This window comes from Desmodus rotundus, chromosome 3 (genome assembly GCF_022682495.2).
Source record: "Desmodus rotundus isolate HL8 chromosome 3, HLdesRot8A.1, whole genome shotgun sequence".
Lineage (NCBI taxonomy): Eukaryota > Metazoa > Chordata > Mammalia > Chiroptera > Phyllostomidae > Desmodus > Desmodus rotundus.
In genome coordinates, this window is record NC_071389.1 from 189,720,124 (window position 1) to 189,739,969 (window position 19,846).

Genomic DNA, 19,846 nt, shown 5'->3' on the forward strand with positions numbered 1-19,846 from the left:
GTGGTAATAAACAGGTACGTCCATCCCTAGTTAAGAATCACTACGATATATGGACCCTTTACTCCAGACAAACTCCAGACAAATAGCAACGGCTTGCATTTCCCCCCTTCCTCTCCATTTCCCAGACCGGCTTCCTAAACTGAGCAATTCCAGTTGCCCTTCAGCAAACCCCTGCCTCACCTCTCCACCAATCACAGTTCTTTCATCTTTGCAAATCTGAGGAAGGGAGGCTTCCATAGTGTTAAAAGTTTGGGCAAAATGACCAATTTAGATGCTCAGCTCACTCACCCATTATGACAAGTTACAAATGAATTAAATCGTTGAATACAAGAGTTCCAAGCCCTGTCAAACAGGGAATAAAGGTTTTAAGCAAAAGGGAGGAAAGCATGGAAGAAAAAGGCTTTATTAAAAGCGGAAAGTCTATCAGATTTAACTACATGAAAACATAGAACAACTGCTTTGAGGAAGAAGGAAAGAACATAGAAAAATACGTGTTGTAATATGAGAAGCAAGTATTAGTGCATTATCACCTGGAAAGACCATGCAAATCAGAGAATTGCTGGAAGGTCGAAACCGTCTCTCATTTGCTGTCATTCCTCCTGTTAGTCGCTCAGCCCGTAACAACACATCAGTAAATGCTTTTTGTCAAGTGGAGAGAGATTTTTTTTAAACCTTAAAACCCCAGGAGATAAGGGAGCAAAAGGCATGAAAATAATTCACACAAGAGGAAATACAGTTATTCAACACACAGAAGCTTTTTGCTAACCTCACACGTGATACAAGAAGTAGAAACAATTAAAATACCAGTGAGTTATTATTTTTGTTTATGAAGTTGGCTGAGATTTAAAAGAAACAACCGTAAAATGCAATGGCAAGTGGGTAGAATGAAACACTCCTTCATGCTGTCATCGATTCGGCTGCTTTGGGGACAAGTAGAAATGGGAACCAGGTTCTGATGGTATTGGGTTGGTCACTGCAATGGGAACTGCTGGGTTCGTCTCACCAGCAGCTCTCCCTCCCCACTTCTGACAGCCCCCACAATCCGCAGGCAGTGAGTGCCCCTGCCCCTGATCCAAGGAAAGTGCATGAGCAAAGGCTGGTCCACCCTTCCCTGGGATTTCCCAAACCAGCACTGGCTGGAGAAGTCCTCCCCTTTGTTAAGAGTTGGTAAGGATGTGACTCTGGAAACTGCTAGCAGTCATCTCTTGAAATCTGGAGAGAGTGTATCTGTGGTGGGGAAAAAATAGGTTGGTTTGCAGAGAGAATCCTGTGGACATCAGATCCTTTGCTTCCCATCCTTCCTGAGGTCATTTTGTGTGTCCCTGCTCTTGCCACATGTGGATGACGTGAGTCACTCACCCCCATGTCTGGGCATACCCCAGAGTGGGCTCCTTCTGGGTGGCAAGTCTACTGTTACGCTTTCGAGAGCTTTGCGAACTGGTTGTTAAGCAGCTGAAGCTTGATATCAGCCCAGGTAGAAGTATTGATTCTACAGCCACGGGGGAGTTTCTAGCCCAGGGAAACAGTGCAAATCAGAGCTTCCCGCCCCCCCTTCCCATTGTGAAGCATTTACCAGCACACCACTTCCCTTCCTCTTGGGTAAGAAGCAAAAAAAGAGGGATGAAAGGGAAGGGTATGACAGGGTATGGGGATAGCAGCCCTTCCCTCCAGCTGTCTTCAGAATTCTTTGGACGATGAATAGGAACATTAACACTGTTGGTCCTTTCTACATCAGTGATTTCATTTCTGGGAATGGTTTCTGAAGACACACTGCAAAAGCAAGGAGGAGGTTTATGTACAGACTTGCTTAGTGCTGCGTTGTTTAGAATAGGAAAAAGAAGACTCTGGAACCCACACAAACGTCTGACAATAGGAGAATGATTAAGTAAATCACTATGTATGAATTCAGTTTAATGTATCCCAGGCATTAAAAAATGTTTTGAAGAGATTAGACTGAGATGGGGGGAAAAAATCCTATGTTGACGAGGCATTAATTGGGATTTAAGTTTTATATTCAGAATGACTGGCAATACAAAAAGAAAAAGGCAAACTAAATGACACCTTGACTGGGAACTGGAAAGGTGTACTCCAAAGTGTTAACTGTAGTTTTCTTCTTGGAGGGATGAAACTACCGATGGTGTTTAGTTTTACTTTTCTCTGTATTTTCCAAATTGCATTCAATAAACTTACATAAGAAATGGACACTGTTTTTTTATCACTCAGTATTTATCTTGTGCCAGGCCCTATGCTGAGCAGTTTTCATAGATTATGTTGTTTAAATCTCCCAGCAATCCTGTGGGGTGGGTCCTTTTATTACCGCCAATTTACAAATGAAGAAACTGAGGCTCAGAGTTCTTGCATAACTTGCCCAAACTCAGGGTTTCCAGCCCGATCTGTTCAATTTCAGAGCCAAAACACATTAGCCAACTCACCTTCCCCAATAAAAGAAGAAAATAGACAAGTAATTAACATACAGCTATCTATATAGCGTATGTGCCTACGTTATATACATATATTACATATATACATATATTTGCAGAATAGGGAGGAGTCTGGGGTCGTATGGGGTGAGGGTAGGGTAGGAAGGCCAAGGGGAGGGAGGGAGAGAGGGAGAGGACCTAGTAAGCTACTCATAGAGCAAAGCAGCCAATAAATAATACATATTCAGGTCCCGGGTATCCAATATTATGTATAAAATATATATATGATATGTATAAAATATGTGTGTGTATATATATATAATAAACTTACAAGCAGTAGATCCACTCTTCAAGGCTAGTTCCAGCCTTACCTCTTTCACAGCCAACGTCTGCTTTTTGTCCCTACACTCTGCACTGGTGTTTGCTCCTTCGTTGGTGGCTACCTTTGTGTATATACGGGACTTACACTCTCAAATAGGCCAGGAAGCCTGGAGATAGGAAGGATATCTTCTCCTCACTCTGGTTCCTTCCTCCCTTTCTTCCCCTCCTTCCCTTTGCATCCTAAAAGTCAGCGGCAACCTCTCTGCACCATAAGATAAAGTGAGCTAGAGACTCCCAAAGTTGTGTCCAAAGGGAAGTTTAAAAAACCTTACCCGTGACTTCTGCTTACTTTCTTAAATTTGCTTTCCTGTGGCTGCTTCTGCCTCCAAGTCCTGCTCCACCGAACTAGTTTGTTCCGGAAATGGTCTCATGTTTCTTTCCCTGCCCCAGATGGAAGCTTAGCCTCTTCCTCGGTTTCTACAGAAGACCCACACTACAAGGCGGTCCAAAGGCACAGACTTTTATCAAAGATACCAGAGGGCAACGAGAGGTTTGCCCTCCTGAAACTCAAAACAACTTCAACATGAATGTTAAACAACCCTGGGAAAACAAAACAAAGCCCTCTGGCTACCAGGACCTGGGTATGTATTATTTATTGGCTGCTTTGCTCTATGAGTAGCTTACTAGGTCCTCTCCCTCTCTCCCTCCCTCCCCTTGGCCTTCCTACCCTACCCTCACCCCACTCCTACCCAGACTCCTCTCTGTTCTGCACAGCTATTCAGCTCACTCAAGCTCCAACCTGCAGACTCACTGGCCCTTGCAGGTGCCCAGCTGAGCTAAAGGAACTTCCACTGAAACGGAATCCACTCTTGTGCTGGTGGATGGCAGATACTTTATCCTCCTCTATTGCACGAAAGTCTATGAATTTAATTGAGAACCTGCTTTGTACCAGATGATGAAGATATACACAATTTGAAAAATAAGCAACAATCCTTAAGAATTTAATCATTAAGTTCTCTAAGAACTCACAGCTTATGGAACAACTAACCCCCATACCCGGTCATTGGAGCTGTAACAGAGGTGGGGGGCCAAGGGCCATGGGGCTGGAGGGAATGAAGCAGCCCGTACATTTGGGCCCCTTTAAGATTTGAGGTCCAGGCACACAGAGATCTTGAGTTCTGAGTTCCTTTCTCTCGCCGTGGGTTCAGCTGCTGTTCCTTACACCTCCCCTCCAAAAGCTTCTCTTGGGCCGTGGCCGCCACAGATCTTCCCGTTGCCTTGCACTATGCAGGGCATTTTTGACTGGCGCTAGCCCCAGGGTCCCTAACTGGACAACAACGCCAATATGAATGAACCTTCCAGAAGGTGAGCTCTGCACCGCCCTGCATCTGGGCGCCTCGAGCATCTGCAAGACCACTTGGGGGGTTGAGCAACAGAGGATAGTGAATGTTCTGCAAAGAAAGTCCACATGTGCTACTGTGCTGATAAAGTCCATTTTCAATGTTTCCTGTTTCCTGTTTTGGTCACCTCCCCCCAACCCCTTTCCCCAACTCCCCCCCCCCCCCACTTTCAAAACCAAACGCAAACCAGAGCTCTTCATTTAGATTCTTTGAAAGTGGGGGCAGGGAAGGCCGCTGATCTCTGTTATCACAAAGGATGTTGCCTGTCTTGACCCGGGTTTCAACAGTTCCTTTACAACACACTGCCACCGGGCTTTAGTGAGCCCCAGCCTGGATTGTGAGCCCGGGACAATTGGTTGGCAAGACACTCAGACAAGTTCTAATGTCTGCGGGACACATGTTACCTGCTGGGTATTGTGCTAAATATAATGTCAAAGTTTGTCCTCAAGATGAACCTATGAGGTAAATGATCTGTCAGATTTTTTAAAAAGCCAAAGAAAATTAAAGCTCTGAGACGTTGCCCCAGATCCTCCAGCTGATAAGCAGAAGAGCTGGAGGTTGCCGTCAGGTTCCTTTGAGTCTAAACTCGCAGCCTCTCCCAAAAGCAATAATCTCGGGAAATACAAATCATAATGGTTTGAGGTCTTGTCCTAGTAATTTGAGACTGGAAACCAAACATTTTATCTTTCAAGGATATAATCGGGATCTGCCTTCACCCTAGCACAATACACTACTGTTAAGTTTAAAGTTCAAACTGGAATTGTTGTTGTGTTCTGGGCTGAGATGTTTTGAATTTTTTTTTATTATAATAAGAGAGATACAAGGTCATTATAAAATTTAAAACTCTATGAAGTATACAGCAAAAGGAATGTTAATAGCCTACAAAAATTTGAATAGACACTTCACCAAAGGAGATCTGCAGATGGTAAATAAGTATATGAAAAATCTACATCATTAATCATTAAAGAAATGAAAATTTAAGCCACCATTTGAAGAGCTAAAATTAAAAAGTTGGATCATGCCAGAAACTGGCAAGGATTGAGAGACACTGGAACGCTCATATAGGGCTGGTGGGACGTGAATGATACAATCACTTTGGAAAGCAATTTTGCAGTTTCTTAGAAGTTAAACATACACCTACGAGATGATACAGACCTTCCGCTCCTGGGTATTTACAGAAGAGACTGGCACATGAAGGCACCTAGCAGCTTTATCTGTCATAGCCAAAAACGATGAACACATCCAAATGCCCATCTGCAGATGAGCGATAAGCAAATCATGATACACCCATGCAATGTAATGCTATTAAGCAATTAAAAGGAATTAATAATTAATACACTTTACAACATGGATGAATCTCAAATTAATTTTGCTAAATGAAACAAGGCCAAAAATAAGATATATCATGTGGTTCCAGTTATGTAAGATTCTGGAAAATGCAAACTTTTAGTGGCAGAAAGCAGATCAGCGGTTGCCTGGGGACAGCCGGGACAGGGAAGGAGGGTAGAAGGGATTACAAAGGAATGTGAGGAACCTGGTGAGGGTGATGGATACATTCACTCTTGTGACTGGGAACCTTATTGAATTGTACAGTTTAAATACATGCGGCTTATTGTAGGCCGATTATGCCTCAGAAAAGCTGTCACACACACACACACAAAGGCAATAGCCCCAAACCCTTTCTGACCGCTCATATCAATGTCGTGATCATTTTTCTAGACATTTGCAGAAGGGGGATCAAATTACACACTCTTCTACAACGTGCTTTTTTCCACTTGGACAGTTTTTTTCTGTGGGTCCTCACAAAACTACCTCATTCCCTTAATGGTCTTCCTGGTAATCCAGTATGTGAATGTTTCGTGGTATTTAATGCATACTCTGTTTGTGGACATTTTGGTGACTTCTAGTTCTTAGTGGAGAATTTTTTTTATATCAATACAGTTATTTCCAGAGTTATGAGTGCTGGATCTAGAAGCTTCCTGCTCGTGAAAAGTCTCCTGCTGGTGCTTTCTCCTATTTTATTCTTTCTCCATAGCCTCCCCACTCCACATCCCACTGCCCCAACCAGCAACCAAGCTGTTCTGGCCTACTTGCTCCACCTGCTGGGCGGTATAGGAAACTGCTACGCTTTATTATTTTTCCTATAGGAGTGGGGTGCCTCCTGGACTCCACTTTGCCGTTCTCAAACCCATTTTGCCCCTGGATGCCAGTGATCTTTCTACATACAAACGTGATCTTCTCACTCTCCTTATGAAAGCCCATCACCTAAAATAAGCCCTGGTCCCCTTATCAAAGCATGCAAAGTATTAATACTCTGGCCTTTGCCCAGCTCTCCAGCCTCAATTTTAGTAATTCCCCTACAGGTACACGTACTCCAGAAATACATAACGGGTTGTAGCTCTCTAAAAAGACAGTGCCGCTTCATACATCCATAATTTGTATCCTCCATTTGGTGTGTCACTCTGCCCTTTCCTATTCCATGTTTGCCTGGTAAACTCCTATTCAGCCTTCAAAACCCCATGTAAGAATTGCCTCCTTCGCGGTTTTATCTGTTACCCCCACTCAGAGTTAACAATTTCTTTCTACCATTCCTGGCATAAATATCCAATACCACACCTACAACACTTCATTATAATTACCTGTTTGTATGTTAGTCTCTTGCACTACACCGGCTGCCTCACTAAACCCCCTCACTGGCCTCAAGAGCCTTGGTCATTGTTATACCCCCAGCATCTTCCATAGTGCCCAGAACGTGGAAACTGAAGCTTCATAAGCAGACCTGAAATAAAATCAGCCAGCCACATCTGCAGCCTCGATGGAAACGGTGCCAGCTGCTTCTAATTTCTCTCATGCATGCGAGGCCTGCCAAAGTTAGGGTGCTGTCGGTCAAGACACGGAGTCCAGAGGCTGAGAGCAGTCGGAGGGACCATGCATTTTGAAATCTTTACCACATACATTGTCAAGTGGTATCCACCACTCGGCCGAGTCTGAAGATCGTTTGAACTCTCTTGAACACGGCATTCCTCATTCAGTGGCTGGGAAGCAAACAAAGATTTGTTTGATGAATGACTTTTGCGGTTGGCTTGTAGTTTACAGCCTGGGCCCTTTGGGGCCACATGGAAACTGTTTTGACAAATGGAGAGTTTCCTAACTTTTCCTTACTTCCCCAGGAGAGAAAGTACGGGGCCATCATAACCTTCCTTTTGCTTCATTTGGGATTCAAAGGAAAATATTTCACCCTTTTACTCAGTCATTTAACAACTATGTATTAGGTGCTTATACCATTTCAGACGCCGTGTTAGGCACTCAGGATCCATAAGTGAATAAAACAATGATTCCTGCCCTCAGAGAGCTTAATTCTAATGAAGGAAAAAAGACAGTACTAATAAGTATAAGTAAGTACATTTTGTGTTTTGGGGTTTTTTTTAATTTATTTCTTTTTAGAGAGAGAGAAAGGGAGGGGAAAAGAGGAGAGAAATGTCGACTGGTTGCCTCTCGTGTGTACCCTGACTGGAGACCAAACCTGCAACCTAGGCCTGTGCCCTGACTGGGAATTGAACCTGCAACTTTTCACTTTGCGGGTCGGTGCCCAGCCCACTGAGCCACACTGGTCAGGGCAGTAAGTACATTTTGTAGCATCCTAGAAGGGAAAAAAGAAAGAGTCGAGCAGGTCATATGCACCTATAAAGATACATGTGTCAGATGTGGAAGCAAAGAGAAGACCCCTGAACTCCCTATTGTGGGAGATGACTTCCTCACTGTTCAAACCAGTCTGAATGGTCTTTGTCCCTCAAAGCTACAAGCACGCAGACTGAACTGAGGCAGTCTTCCTGGCATGCCCTTCCCTAAGAGCAGTGTTTTTCATCCTCTAGTCCCATCTGTTCCCTGGCAAGGAAAAATTAATTACGAGGAGCTAGCGGAGTCTCGGGTTCCACTTGGGGGTTTTCCTGAGGGGCTTTATGACACTGAGTTCCTACTCATGTACCATTCCACTACAGCCATGCCAGGTCATCTCCTTCTAGCTGTCAGACGGGCAGTCAGAAGGCTGCACCTGGCCATATAGCCCCAGGCCAGGATTTATGGGGGACACGCCCAGCCGCTGTGCCCAGGCCTGCTCTGTCCACAGGGAGCAGCCCCTGGCACAACCCCAGGACACCCAGCACCATCTCTAGCCTGAATTCCCGCCACAGCCTCCAAACTGGTCTCTGTTTTCTTCTCGCCCTACTCTGTTATCCTCACAAGCAGCCAGGGCGATTGTTTTAGAACATCTGCCACTTCCTGTCACGTCTCTCCAATTGCTTCTCATCCCTTTCAGAGCCCATGCCATCTGGCCCCAGGTTAGCTCCAACCTCACATGTCCCCCCAAGTCCCCAACCCCCCAGGGCCTCCCTCATCCAGCACCCCCCCATCACCTTCATCACCACACTTCAGCCACACCTGCTCCCTGGCTATCCCTTAAGTATGCCAGTGCACATCTACCTCAGGCTTTGCACCTGCTATTCCCACTACCTAGAACATCTTTCCCCACATGCCTGCAGGCCCAGACCCTCATTTCCTTCAGATTCCTGCTCAAATATAACTTTTGGAAGAATCTAAAGGATTTCTTGCCTGACCAAACTGCCTAAAATACCACCCCAAGCCTGTGCACAGCACTTGTCATACATGAAATTATGTGCATCCATTTATTTATTTCTGTGCTGCCTGCCTTCCACTAACTAAAATGTGAGCTCCTTGAGGGCAAGGACTTTGCCTGCTTTGCTCACTGCTTGGCCCTCCAGATACAAAGAGTCCCCGGCACATAGTAGCTGCTCAACAAATCTTTGCTGACTGGTAAGAATGGTAACTTGCCTGACTCTACCTCACTCTACTGCCAAGATAGGACATTCACACCAAGACATTCTTTTAAACCTGCTTCTTCTGCACCCCTCTTCTGACACTTATATCTTTAGAAAAGCCTGGCTTCCATTTTCTCTTTACAGTCTCTTAAATAAAAAATATATAGTTGGTTTGTGTTTTTTTTTAAGTCATGCCTGATTAGCAATCTGGTTAGTGCCGAAGTTCTTGGGCTGTGCACTGAAGGAAGTGTCTGCAGGAAGCCAAGCTGTGTGGGAACTGGGGAAAGACCTCCTGAGGCTCCAAGCGTGGGCAACCAAGGGTGTGAGCAGGGCCACGGAGGAGGCTCAGCTCCCACCTCTGCACGGAGCCCTGCACGGAGTTTGGAAGATTTGGAAGCATCCAGAGGTTGTCTGTTTGGGATGGGCCTGGACTGTCCCGTGGCTGACAGTGGCAGAGTTGTCCAAGCATCTCCGGGAGCAGTAGACCTGGGCACACGGGAATCTGAGGAGGAGGGACAAGCAAGGCTGAGCCGTGCAGTGTTTACAAGCTCAGAGGCACACGTGACTGCTCAGAAGCAACTGGGAGATGCTTTAAAGGAAACTCATTTGCAGCAACACAGCTGGTAGGCAGCCACCCTATGGTAATTTGAGTGCGAAATGGAAACGTGACCTCTTTTGGTACACATCAGCTTGTGAGCGCAGGGACTATTGGGTTATACCTGGGGCAGGGGGAACATGAGTTGGGAATCAGAGTTAAACATAAAAATGAACCAGGTAAATCAATCTTCAAAGTCATGGAGAAAGCCAGGATGTCCTTAGTAAACGCACCCCAAATTTTGTAACTTCTGTCTCATTCTCCTTTCCACAGGTTAGCTCTTCCCTCAAACATCAGCATGTTGGAGTTGTTCCAAAAACTATATTCACTTTTTTCAGTTGTGTTTAATTACTAGAATTGTGTCATTGTTTTCATTGCAAATAATTGGCATTTTGAAGATATTATTGCTGGAGTCGTGTTCAGTGAGTCACCTAAGGAACTTTAAGTTCTTTGTGAGCAATCAGGTGTTCTTGCAAAGTATCCCCTGGACATTGTTGGAACATCACTTGTTTATAAATCAGAAACTTTTCAACAGTGAGTTGCTTTTTTTTTAATTTGCTTTAGCACTAGTGTTTACGATGAGTGGAATGATCTAGGTTCATCTGTTTGCTGTGACCCAGAAAAATTCTGCCTTTTGGAGAAAGTTGGGGAAGGGAGGGGCTTGAAAGGACAGGCTGAAGGGTGACCCCGGTCCACTTGGGACAGCAGCATCCATCTTCTCCAGGCAAGTGGCTGTTGCAGGGGAGCCACGATAAAGACTATTAATTCTGACCCGTGGTGCCCGGTGGGTTAAAAGCATTTCCTTCCCTTTCAACATTTGATTCTCTCTTCCAACTGCTCCAAACTGCCCCAAAACAACTTAATGGAAAAATAGCAACTTAGCAAACTATGCACACGTGTGTGCGTGTGTGTGTTTGTTGGGGGAGGCAGGCTCGATCATTTAACACTTTTTTGAAAGCCTACTACAGCCGAAGCTTTCCTGGAAGAGCTAGAAATAAAAGGGGGGCAGTTACAAAGGTAAGTCAAACTTGGCCCCAACCTTCAAGACACTAAACATCCAGAGGGGAAAATGAACATCAATAGCAACTAATTCCAAACGGGTGTTCTCAGTAGCACCTGAGGTCACTTTCACACCTGAGATTTTATTATTCTATTTATCCATTCAACAAATATGCATTCAGGTCACCTAAGGGAAATTGAAAGAGGGCCATGAGCAGAACAGAGAAGGTTAATTACTTCCAAATGTGGGGCTGCCGCAGGTTATATTGCAGATGGCATCCAAGCTGAATCTTAAATGATGAGCAGAAATTTGGGAGGCAAGTCTGTAGGAACAACGGCAATGCAAGAAAAGGGTAGGGTGTAAGTAAAAGTGTGGCCACAGATTCAAGGGCCAGTGGGCGTTTTACTGTCCCTAAAGCCCGAGTGTGGTTTATGGTAGTTTTAAAACATGTCCAAAAACTCTCTGAAGCCCCTGCCACAAAGGGTAGGATCTAATTCCCCTCCCCTTGCATATAGCGGGTATTTAACTAAAAGAATGTGGTGGAAGTGATGCTGTGTGGCTTCCGAAGCCGGGCTGGAAAAGGTGATACTGTGGTGCAGTATCCACCTGGCTTACTCAGGCCATGTGCTCTGGGAACCCACATGTGAGAAGTGCAGCTACCCAAAAGCCACCAGTCTGGACAGACCACATGGAGAGGGCACACGGTGAGACAGAGAGATGGCCCAGAAGCCCCAGCTGCTTGAGTCTTCCCAGCATCGACCACCAGACACATGAGTGTGCACGTGTGCAAACCGGCAAGTGAGGCTTACCCTCTGCCTTCAAGTCTTCTAGCTGAGGTGCCACTTGTTGTGGAGGCAGATAAGCCTTCCCTACTGGGACCTATTCAAATTCTGACACCCTAGAGTCTGCAAGTATAGTGAAAGGCTGCTTTATGCCACTAAATTTTGGAGTTAATTTGTCACACAGCCATGGTAACTGGAGAAAATGTGCTGAGAGAAAAGGCAGAAAGAGTCAGTTGCTGCCCCATCAGTGAATCCTTGAAATCCATGTTAATTAGGAAGTTTGGATTTTACTTGGGGAGGGGGTACTGGGGAGCCACTAATAGTAGTTGAGCAGGGATGTGGCATAATGACATCTTATGACGTGGTTCCCCAACATTTTAGTGCAGATAACTTCACATTTCCTTGAAGGCTTGTGGTCCGTGGAAAAAGGAGGAAGAAGAGTACAAGGTCTGAAGTCCTTGAGGAAGGTGGTGTGGAGGGAGGCAGAGGCATCACCTTTGTGGAGCTCCCTTACCTCCTAGGGAAATACCAGAAAACATGGAAAACAAACGTGGGGGGCGGGACTGGCTGAGATCTGCCACTACGTACAAAGCCATTGTCTCAAGACCCAAATGTAAGACCAAAGGCCAGTCTTCCCCTTTTCCTCATTTTCCGTAGGATTAAGAAAACGTAGGTTGGTGAGCCTTATACAAAGGGAAATCAACTAAATAAAATGTGGAATGCAGCCACTAGCTCTTGCTTTTTAAGTCTGGCTTTTCCCCACGAGGTACACACTGCTGTTTCTCACCTCTGTGCCTTTCGTCAGGCTGGGCCCTAACCTAGAACACTGAACTCCTTTTCTTCTTCTAGCTAACTCATCCCTCAAGACTCAGCTTTAGGAGAGCTCATTCATTCATTCATTCACTCACACAATACTTATGAGGAACCAAATAATGCACCAGACACACCACCAGGCACTGAAGAGAAAGGTGAAAAAGACTGACGCAGCCCGCACCTGTGGAGAGTCCCGTGGAAGGAACAGAGGTAACAAGATACAAGCATCCCTCAGAGATGTTGCAGGTTCGGTTCTGGACCACCGCCATGAAGTATCGCAATAAAGTGTGTTGTAATCTTTTTTTCTAGTGGAGGGTCTTGCCTTCAATTTGTAAAAACACACCGCCTACGAAGCAATAAAGTGAAATGCAACAAAGCAAGGCATGCCTGCATATAAACGATGTGGCGATGGTACCGCTTTCATCTGCAGCCCCAAGAAAGTGGATGTCAGACTCCTCAGGTAGGACTTGCAAAAGTGATGGTCAAAACCAGCTGTGTGGCTCTTGGCTCCTCATCCGCTCAAAGGTAGAAAGTGTTAGACCTAGAGAAGCCGGGAGGGACACAGCAAATAAAGGATTGTGGAAGTTATTCAAGGGGGTGAGGATATCTGCGGAGGAGATGTGGGCGCGGTGAGGACAAAAGAGTGACGAATTACACCCATAGGGAACAGCATCACCCAAAGGGCTCATCAGGGGAAGGAGATCATGCAAAGACCAAGAAGGAGTGGCCAGGGAAGTCAGAGAGTGTGACACGCAGGGACAAAGCAAAAACTGTGTTTGAAGATGGGCAGAGTGTTCAAACTATGGTGTATACCATACAGAGATCTTGTAGCCAAGGCCTCAGAATTCACGGTTGGATTTGGCAACATGGAGATTTTCCAGGAAGCTCCCTCATAATTCTCAAATTAGCCTAAATGCACCCCTTCTGTGCTCCCTTCCCATCCTGGGTGTTTTTAAATTAATATTCTCTTGAAATGATCTCTCTGTGTGTTGTTCTTTCCCATTAGACCATGGCTCTTTAAATTTAAATCAATTAAAATGAAATCAAACTCAACATTGTATTCCTAGGTTGCAGTAACTACATTTTAAATTCATTTCTTAAAAGATTGTATAAATTTACTTTTAGAGAGAGGGGAAGGGAGGGAGAAAGAGAGGGAGAGAAACACCGAAGGTTGCCACTGGTACATGCCCCAAAAGCGGACCGAACTCACAACCCAGGCACATGCTCTGACTGGGAGTTGAACCAGCCAACTTTTGCTTTGTAGGATGACACCCACCCACGGAGCTACCCATTTCAGGGCACGTTTTACATTCTTATTAGCCATGTGTGACTTGAGTATACTAAGATTATAGAATACCTCTGAGGCAGGATAGTAAGAAGCTAAGAAAATTCCTTAGCAAGTGGAATGGGGAAACAGACAGACAGCTAAACAAGCTGGCTGAGTAATTTACAGCCAGATACAGGTCACCTCCCCAGCAACAACATCTAGGCCTCAGCTATATTTCAGCTTTAGGCCCAGAAAAGCAGCAAAACCAGGTGGGCATCGCCAGGACCAGCTGCAAAGACTAATGATCCCCTGCCCTGTCACTGACCAATCAGCGGAGACCATGACCCTGAAAGAGCACACCTGGAAAACTAATGAATAGTCTGCTGAAATCCTCCCCTGAGACCTCCCCTAAGATTCCCGCCTGCAAGAGAGAGAAAAGACCTTTAAGACAAAGGACCCAGCTCTTGCTCTCCCTGCCAGGAGCACGCCCATGCCTTTCCCTTCCCCCTCTCCTTTCCCCTACAGCCGTGCATCTCCTAAACTGTAAGGGACCCCACAAGACTTGCAACCAGGGGAGCAATGGGCAGAGGCAGCTGGTCCTGGGCCAACTCCTGGCCCTGTCCCCAAGGCCCACTTCCTCTGAATTCCCAGTGAGCTGACAGCAGTCCCACCTTGGCTCACTTCTTTCCCATAACATTTCTGGAGAGTCAAAGCAGCCCCACCTAGATCTCTCCTGCTGCTTCTTCTATGCTAAGCCCCTTCTTGTTTCACTGTCCCCAGCTTTAATAAGTGCACCCTTAAAGTCACCTGGACTTGTGAAATCTTTCCTGCATGATGTCAAGAACCCATACACGACCAGCTGGCTGGTGGCAGACCCACTCAGGGCCCAGTCCCTCTCTGCGACATTTCTATCATTGCTGAACTTTCTGTCAGGCGGTGTGGTTTGTACATTAAGTAGTAATAATGGCACTACTATTTGGGAAGCTGGATCACCAAAATGACAAATGGCCCCCACGACACCCCCATTTTACTCCTGTAAAAATAAAGGTGTATGTTTATTGAGCGGTGGAACTTGTCCACGGGCCCTCTGGTCTGTCTGAATCGAGAGAACAGCCTCTTCCCGCTGCACTACATTTGCAGTTGGTTTGTTCTGTAATGGATTCACTCTTTGAAAACTTTGATCTACATATACTTGTAAATTCAAAAAAAAACTTCTAAAATTTGTAAGTATAATCAAGGTAGCCTGCCCTTAAATAAAGAATTCAGCTTAAGCGCTGAAATTCACTTGCACACGATTACATGGTGCCCAGCTTCTCAGGACTTGCTGATCAGGTGTGAGCAGTGGTCCTGTGACAAGAACAATGTCACGGCCAAGATCTCTCTCAGGGACTCTCCCAGAAGTGCCTTACCGTTGCTCTTTACTGCTAACTTTCTGTAGCCGGATTTACTTCTTTTTTTTCTTTGCTTCCTACGTCCATGAGAGACACACAGACGTTCATAGTTTAACAGAGCTGGCAGCATTTCGTTCTTCTTGCTCTCTGAAAGGCACAGCCACGCCAGCACCGGGGCTGAGCACCCTCCTGGGGTAATGGAATGTGGAACGTGACTACAAATACTTCGGGCACTCAGTTGACAGCGTGCTTGTTGACATGTTGTTATGGAAATTAGATAATTATGCCAATAGGTAATACTTCGCATGTGACTCTACATGTGCGCGTGTACAGAAGCCATGAAATAAGCTCCGGTTTCTATTCTTGACCCACCAATTCAGTGAGTCACTGAATAACCCTTCGGTTACCCAAACCCTCAGTGCCCTCGTAAAGTGTGGGGGCTAAAATAGAGAAAGGTTTTCCTCCCACCTTCTACATTCTTTTAGACAGGCTAATGACCAAATTAACAGAGACAGGTTAACAGAAAAAAATTCAAAGTTTTAATACATGAGCATGGAAAATTCACATAAGCATGAAAATTCCCCAAACAGTGAGGCAACATTGAGTATATAACTCTTTGGACAAAGGAGAAAAGGCGGGGAAGGGGCATTAGATTTCAGAAGTGAGAAAGGGAGGCTCACAGGTGGTTGGGGGAGAATAGAACACATGTGGCAGGGATCTCCTGGCTGGACAGCTCAGAAACAATGGCACTCAGGATAGCTGGCTAGCCTGCTCCTGCCCAAAGCCCTCCTGTTTACCACATTTAATTCAAATTAGGCTAAGGTGAACATTCTAAGATTTCCTTCCCAAAGCAGGTTTTTCTGTCTGAATCTCTTGCGGGTGGTTTGAAGTTTCTTTCCGAGTCTTATTTCTTAAGGAAGAGCTTAAAATCAATATCTCCAAAAAGGTAGCTTCGGGGTGGGAACACTTTGGTTCCCTTCAACACCTCCTACTAGAACCCTCAGGAACTCAGCTAAAAGCTACTGCGCAGCTAAAAGCCCTGAAGGTTCGAGGCGCTCAATTTTTTATCCTCAAAAGTTGTTCTTACTAAAGTCCCATACCACTTTGGGAAAGAATGCCTGTTCAGTTTGTCATCAAAGGAAGGAAAGCCTTAGAAATCACAGGTAGGGGCAAACCATGTCTTAAAAATGCAAGTAAATGCCCTACACTTTGACTTCCTAAGAATTGGGTTAGAAGGGAACTACTTAAAAAGTAAAGATTAGTATCTTCCCACCCAGCATAAATAAAGTTGACCTGCCATAGAATTTTAAATTATCTTTTAAAAATAATAAGGACCTTTTGCAAATCTATCCCTTTCTGTAATTTATATGGAAAGCTCCATTTGTTTTCATGACCTTGAAAATATGAATAAAAGGGAGATGGAAAAGTTATGTATTATGCAATAGCCTACCACCACTAAGGCATAATCAGGAGGGAGTACAATGGTAAGAGTGGTACCCTTGTACCGCACTGTGAAATTATATTGGTGACACCTGAATGAATACATTCTCACTGTAAAAGAAATAAGCCACTTGCATGTCTATAGACTAAATCAGAAACACCTCCCAACTTGCTTCCTAAACAGTTTTGAGAGTAACTTTTTCGTCCACTTCTATGCGTTTCATACATAAAGAATACATGTCTCAAGTGCAAGGTCTCTGTCAGGGATAAATGGTATCACCACATGATCATCGTCTTAACTCGTGTTTTTTTGTTCTTGTTTTTTTATGTTGAACATGCTGTCTGAAGACACATTTTTACATCTTTTCCTTTATGTCTTCTAAGTTTTGTCTCTTATTTTAGAAGCTCTTCCCTCACTGGTGTTCCAATGTAGGTTTAAAGTGGAGATCGAACTATTCAAGCACAATTGAGCTATGAAGGCATTCAGGAAAGGGCTGCCTGGTGGCCAGAGATGGGGTCAGGAGCAGGGCTGTCTCCACCACAGCTCTGAATCATCACCTCTTCAGCTTCCTCTAGGTGCTTCCTTGAGCACCAGTCTCCTGGGCCCCTCCCACTTCCTGCCCAGAGTTGCCTTCACTGCTGGCTCATTCATTTTTGCTTTGTAGGGGACTGCAGTAGTTTCCAGGTAAGTGGAGGGGGCCCAGGAAGGGTGAAGGGAGGATATTAAGAATGTTATTTCTTTTAGTATGCGGGGGTTCAGGGTCTGGGGCTATATCCAAGGTGTGAGGGCACAAATAATTGGAATGAGAAATAACCTCCAATTTTATGCTTAATTCATTTCAGTTCAGTGGAGTCAGAGGAAAAACTGGTTTTGGTCCTTGGGAAACCTGATCAAGCATCAACAGTTTGATTAACTGTCAAAAGTGGTCAATGATCTAAACCTGCTTTCTATTCAAGATAAAAAGAAAAAAAATTACAAAATCTGCCAAGAAGGTGTGGTTAAATTTTGAACATTCAGGGACCAATTTTCTAGTTTGTGTACTAGACAAATTATTTCTATTCCTTTCACTTTATATTGCCCTCTCCCACCTTACTGAATTTTACCCTTTCCTAGCAACGTCAGATGAACAGGGGAGAAAAAGAAAGATGAGGTTCCATTTAATCCATTTTTCTACCTACAATGCAGTCCTATCTTATGTGAGAGGTTAGGTCCTAAAGGGACACCATAAGGTCATAGTTATGTACCAAAGTTATCACTGCAAGTTCCTTCAATGGATCCCAAGAACTGGGACATGCCCACTTTTTTTTCTTTATATTTGGGGACAGGTTAAGGGAAAATAAGTACCTTTAAACATCAGACTCATAATCTGTGCGGTGAGATCAGGACCAGCTATGTAATTTTGGAGGTCCAGTGCAAAATGAAAATGTGGGGCTTCTTGTTAAAAAAAAATTATGACAAATGTCAAGATGGCAGCAGCAGAGCATTAAACCACCTGCGGGGCTCTTCCAAGTGGAGGGTCTTATGCAACAGGATGGGCTGCACATCCATAAAGCCAGGCTGGGTAAGAAGCTTGGAACAAAATGAGAAGCTCGGAAACTGAGATCAACTCAGGAAGAGAAGCCTTAAAACTCCCATAGAGAGAATAGGGGCAAAATCACTGTTGGTGTTTAAATCATTCTCTTGTGTTCCCCACACCCTGTCTCATCTGAGTAGTATAGTTGAACTTGCATTATGCTAAATCAGCACAAAATGCAGCTCCATTGTACAAGTTAAATGGTTGAAGAGTTGCAAATACATATTAAAAAGAAAGTTTTGGATTTTCTGATTTTTTTCCCTCAAGGATTCATTGTAATTGAAAATTCAGGTGTGTAAAAAGAAAATTAGTATTTACATTTCTTTACAGAGCAAAATTTTTGACATGCCCTTACTTACCAAAAGCAAGTTAGCCAATGTAGTCTGTTGTGTAGTTGGTAGGGAAAAAACAAACTGCATTACCATGAGTTCCCCAGGTGGGCTCCCCAAAAAGCTAGAAAAATTAGGTGTGAAAACATCTTCTTCAAAGAAAAGCCTAGTTACTTTACTCCCTAAAGAGACTGCCTTTTCAGATGTTTTTTTTTCCCCCCAGAACGTCTTGAACATAATCTGAGCAGGAGGGTTTTATTCTAAGACTGCCTGAGCAATCTGAGCAAGAACGTGACGCAAGGCTCATTTTTAAAAGGAACTGTGAAATATTTCACAGCACTATATTTTTTTCAAAGTGCTTTTAATATCCAAGTCAGGCTAAGGGCAGTTGGTCGGATAATGGACCAAGAAGTTTTCAGATAGCAAGTTATTTAATGTCAAAGTAACAGAAGATTGTGTTTCCAGGATATTTTTTCTCCCTGGCTTGGGTCTCTGATGTTACCCCACCTCTTCCACCTAAAGGTTCTCAACTCAGCACGCTGAAACTTAATTCACCTGCTTTGATAAAAATTGCTTCCTTATGGTGTTGAGAGTCACGTAGTTGAGCTTTATACCTGGGGTCAAGCAGCTGGTCATCCAGGTAGACTGGTCAGCTCTCTTGACTCATGCTCACCTGCTCCAAGTTATTCAATAAAGCAAAAACAATACTTAAGCTCCTACAAAACTAACAAAGGAAGCAAAGCTGCAATGTGTCATTGTCACAGTGTTCAGAAGTTTGAGGGGTATTTTTGGTTAATCTTTCTATTGTGGAGATTTTAAGGTGTTGATGGCAGTTGTGTGGTGGCAGTTATTTCACAAGAGTTGAAATTGGAGGCATCTGTTATTCTACTGCTGATTCCAACAAACTACAAACAAGGGCATGAAAGAATCTGGAAATGAATTTGGGGGGCAACAGTATTTTGTCATTAATCTCTTGGTCTGTATCAAGTTGTGTATTTTTAGAGAAGGGAGGAGAGAATGGCATAAGGAGGCACAAACACAAATTTATACTGATCATCAGATAAGTTTGTTTAGAGTGGTTTGCCAAAGAGTTTCAGTAACTAACACTAATTGACTGCTTAGTGTGTACAGCTCTAACCATTCAGTCTATCTCATTTCATCCTCACTATAACCCAATGAGACGGTCATCACTGCTCTCCCCAATGACCAAGATCTCACGGGTAGTAAATGTCAGAGCCAGGGTTTGAACTCAAGATGAATCCCTATTGTAACACTGAATATTCCACTTATGACAACTGCCTTTCTCCCCTGCTTTAAAATGTTGCCTATCTGGTTTTTTCCTAGAGCCAATTTTGCCTCCCCAAGCCAGATTGATTTCAACACTAAATAAAAACACTTCAACCTATATAAAATTTACTTACATTCCTGCATGGAACTATCTCCTGAGTAACACCAATTTACACCTGGCAGAAGATAGAGTGGTTTTCATGAGCCAGGTTGGGGGAAGGGTGTTTCTGTACACCCTGACGCATGCCCACAAGGGCGAAGCATTAGGCCTGACAGCACCGAGCCCATCCCGGCACTGCCTATTTACCTTAACAAATGTCGAAACTTCTCCCGGACAGAGAGTTAGCTGCTGCCAAGAACCCTTAGGGGAAGTAAGATGCTTTATCTTTTGC

The 19,846-nt window shown here is 44.4% G+C and overlaps 1 long non-coding RNA gene across 1 annotated transcript; it reads right to left on the minus strand.

The window, feature by feature from the left end:
* Positions 1–18: 18 nt before the first annotated feature.
* On the minus strand, positions 19–15,004 carry LOC123478608 (uncharacterized). The gene is made up of 4 exons (XR_008426566.1): positions 14,843–15,004; positions 12,348–12,707; positions 6,921–7,176; positions 19–1,227 (listed from the first exon to the last, which is right to left on the minus strand). It is a non-coding gene; the product is annotated as an uncharacterized lncRNA (long non-coding RNA).
* Between the last annotated feature and the right edge of the window lie 4,842 nt (positions 15,005–19,846).